The sequence below is a fragment of the Triticum dicoccoides genome, chromosome 7A (genome assembly GCF_002162155.2).
Source record: "Triticum dicoccoides isolate Atlit2015 ecotype Zavitan chromosome 7A, WEW_v2.0, whole genome shotgun sequence".
Classification (NCBI taxonomy): domain Eukaryota; kingdom Viridiplantae; phylum Streptophyta; class Magnoliopsida; order Poales; family Poaceae; genus Triticum; species Triticum dicoccoides.
Window position 1 is genome coordinate 373,315,921 of NC_041392.1, and position 3,663 is coordinate 373,319,583.

Here is a 3,663-nt window from a genome sequence, read left to right on the forward strand (position 1 = left end):
ATTAATCTAGGTTAGTTTAAATTAAAACGCTAACTAACCCAGTTAGTTAGGTTAGTCACTGACACGGAGGACCCACTGGTCAGTTTGACCTGGGCTGCCCGTTGACTCGCTTACGTCATGCTGACGTAGTGCTGACGCAGTAAATTCTTTTCTGGATTTATTTTTATATAGGAAATTCCAGAAAATGCCTAAAACTTCTAAAAATCATAGAAAATTAACCGTAACTCCAAATTAAATAATTTATATATGAAAAATTATCAGAAAAATTCAAGGAATCCATCTGTACCATTTTCATGCATGTTAGAACAACTTATAGCTGCTGTTTAGCACAAATCAACTAAAAGACATTTGAATATTCACATATGGAGTTTGAATTTGAATTTTATATTCAAACCAACTTCATTTAATCTGGTTTTAGGTGCATTAGCCCAAAACACATTCATATTGCCATGTCATAGCATGCATCATATTGTGCATTGCATTGATCGTGTCTTTTCTGTATTTGCCGGTAATTGTCCCCTCTCGATAGACGCGATACCGATGATACGATCGTTGACACTGATGAAGACTCAATGTTATCTTCAGAAGTGCCAGGCAAGCAAAACCCCCTTGTTCATTCCGATACAATCCTACTCTCTCGCTCCTGCTCTCTTTTACTGCATTAGGACAACAACGATTCATCTGTTACCTGCTGCGGTAGCTGAACCCCTTTATCCTTTGCATGACCTGTCATTCCACAGTAAATAGATGAAACCCACTAGTATGAGTAGGAATTGTTTGAGCCCTGTTGTGCCTACTCATTCATGCTTGTTTGTCATGCCTGCTACTGCTTAGAGTTGAGTCAGGTCTGATTCATCGGGGATGAATCAGAGGCGTGTGAACATGTCCTACTGTGTGTGAGCTAAGTGTGTGAACACGATTTGGTAAAGGTAGCGGTGAGAGGCCATGTAGGAGTACATGGTGGGTTGTCTCATTGCAGCCGTCCTCAGGAACAGAGTTCTGTGTTTGTGATCCATGATTCAGCTACTACCATACATTGGGCCCTGAAATATGACCCCGCTCGACTTCTTATTCACCCTAGTCCTCTGTCCAGGAGTTGCAAGTAGTTTCTGGTGTTTGTAGCTTACTGGAGGCCGTGGACAGCGCTGACCGTAGGGGTGGGCTGTGATGTGGTAGGTACGTGGCACGGTGTACCGGATGCCCGTTTGGTATCTCGGGAACCCTGTTCACATCGTTTGGGGCTGTGAGCGAAACTCCGGCCGGATCTCCTCATGGATGGAACCCGAATAGGCGATAAACCTGGACTAGAGACTTGAGTGTTTAGGTAGGTCGTGGTCTACACCCACGTCGGCTTTCGCTTGAAGTCTGCCGAGCACATGTCGTGTGCAGACGCTAAGTGGTGGAAACATGTATGAAGAAGTACACCCCTGCAGGGTTAACATCATCTATTCGAATAGCCGTGTCCGCGGAAAAGGACTTCTGGGTTGCTTATATCAGTTCATAGACAAGTGAAAGTGGATACCCTAAAATTCGCAAGATAAGCGTGAGTGCTATGGATGGCGTTCTCGTAGGGAGACGGGAGCGGATCCATAGTGGTGTATTGATATGGTGAATATGTGGACTCGTGTGCGCCACCTCAAAAGAGTTACTTGTAGTCGTAGTTCAGGTTAGCCACCGAGTCAAAGCTGGCTTGCTGCAGTTAAACCCCACCATCCCTTTGTTGATAATGATGCATATGTAGATAGTTCTGATGTAAGTCTTGCTGGGTACATTTGTACTCACGTTTGCCTATTTTATGTTTTTGCAGAGAGACTTCAGTCTCACTAGTAGTTCCACGTGGACTTCGACGTTTAGCTTGTTACCTCAGCTACGATCTTGAGCCCTCGGCAGGATCTGGTAGATAGTCAGGCTTCTCGGCCTTTTTCATTTATAGATGTCTGTACCCAGACATGATAGCTTCCGCTTGTGCTTTGACTTGTATGCTCTGATTGTTGGGTCGTGAGACCCATGTTTGTAATATCTCGCTCCTCGGAGCCTATTGATTAAAATACTTGAGTTGTAGAGTCATGTTGTGATGCCATGTTGTATTTGCACATATCGAGCATATTGTGTGTATGTTATTGAAATGCTTGGTATGTGTGGGATCTGACAACCTAGTTGTTTATCCTTGGTAGCCTCTCTTACCGGGAAACGTCTCCTAGTGTTTCCACCGAGCCATGGTAGCTTGCTACTGCTCCGGGACACTTAGGCTGGCCGGCATGTGTCCTTCTTCGTTCCTGTGTCTGTCCCTTCGGGGAAATGTCACGCGATGAATACCGGAGTCCTGTTAGCCCGCTACAGCCCGGTTCACCGGAGTCCTGCTAGCCCAGTGCTACAGCCTGGATTCACTCGCTGATGACCGACACGTTCGATGCTGGGTCATGGATGCCTGTCCCTGTAAGTCTGTGCCGCTTTGGGTTTACGACTAGCCATGTCAGCCCGGGCTCCTTATCATATGGATGCTAGCGACACTGTCATATACGCGTGCCTAAAGGCGCAAACGGTCCCGGGCAAAGGTAAGGCGACACCCGTGGGAATACCGTGCGTGAGGCCGCAAAGTGATATGAGGTGTTACATGCTAGATCGATGTGGCATTGAGTCGGGGTCCTGACAGCGTTGGTATCAGAGCTTGACTGCCTGTAGGATTACCAAGCCAAACTGGTCGAAGTTGAGTCTAGAAATTCTTTAGTTATATAAGGGATTTGATTGTGGGATAGAACATAAGGCTCTTTTTACTCCTTATACCTCATGGCCTTCTGATCTGAGTCATCATCTTCTCTTCTACGGGGATTAAGAACTAGGCTATCTCTTCTTCCCATCAGGATCACGTGTTACTAATCAGTAGACTTATAAGATTGTTGGATTTAAGTCTCAGTTCAGTTCCTACTACTTCCGTATGTTAATTGTTGATCTCGGAACCTTGATATTGTGCTTCTGAGTGGTTATGCCACCATTTTTGAGATTGTCTCAAATCTTTTTGAGCCATTATAGCCGTTATGCTGTCCGAGTCATCCCAGGTTTCTAAATAGTCCGATGCATTTGCAAATCCCTTCCTTCTGTTTCCGATGTTCCCATGGGCCAGATTAACCATACTAATCGGTGTGTTGAGGTAATTATTGCCTCGACATATATGTTGGAATTATTATTATGACCCTAAGTGCTTAGGGGATCATCTAGTGGTCTAGCCATGATTTGTGTTCCCAGTGTGATGATTCTGGCCATCATTCTCGAAAGCATCCCGTGATGCCACTTAGTAGTAGGTATTCTACCTCCTAGGTTCTGAACCCGAGATTCACTCTACCTACTTCATGTTGATAGTAATTGCTAGTGCCTTTAGGATATTAGTAACCTTTGCGATAGTCCTTGAAGTCCGTGGTATCTTCTTCTTCCAAATACCATGAACTACTTATGGCAGATGTTTATTGGATCAAAAAAAAATCACAATTAGAGTACTCTTGAGGAGTTCTCCATTCATAAATCGTGACTCTGCCAGTTCTACCTTTCTGCATGGGTTATCCGGAAGAAATATGTTGAACTTGGTTCGACATACTAATCTATGCATCCACAACTCAGAAAGTTATATGTTCCTTTGAGTTGTTCTCTTTAGTTGCATTCTGACCCTCG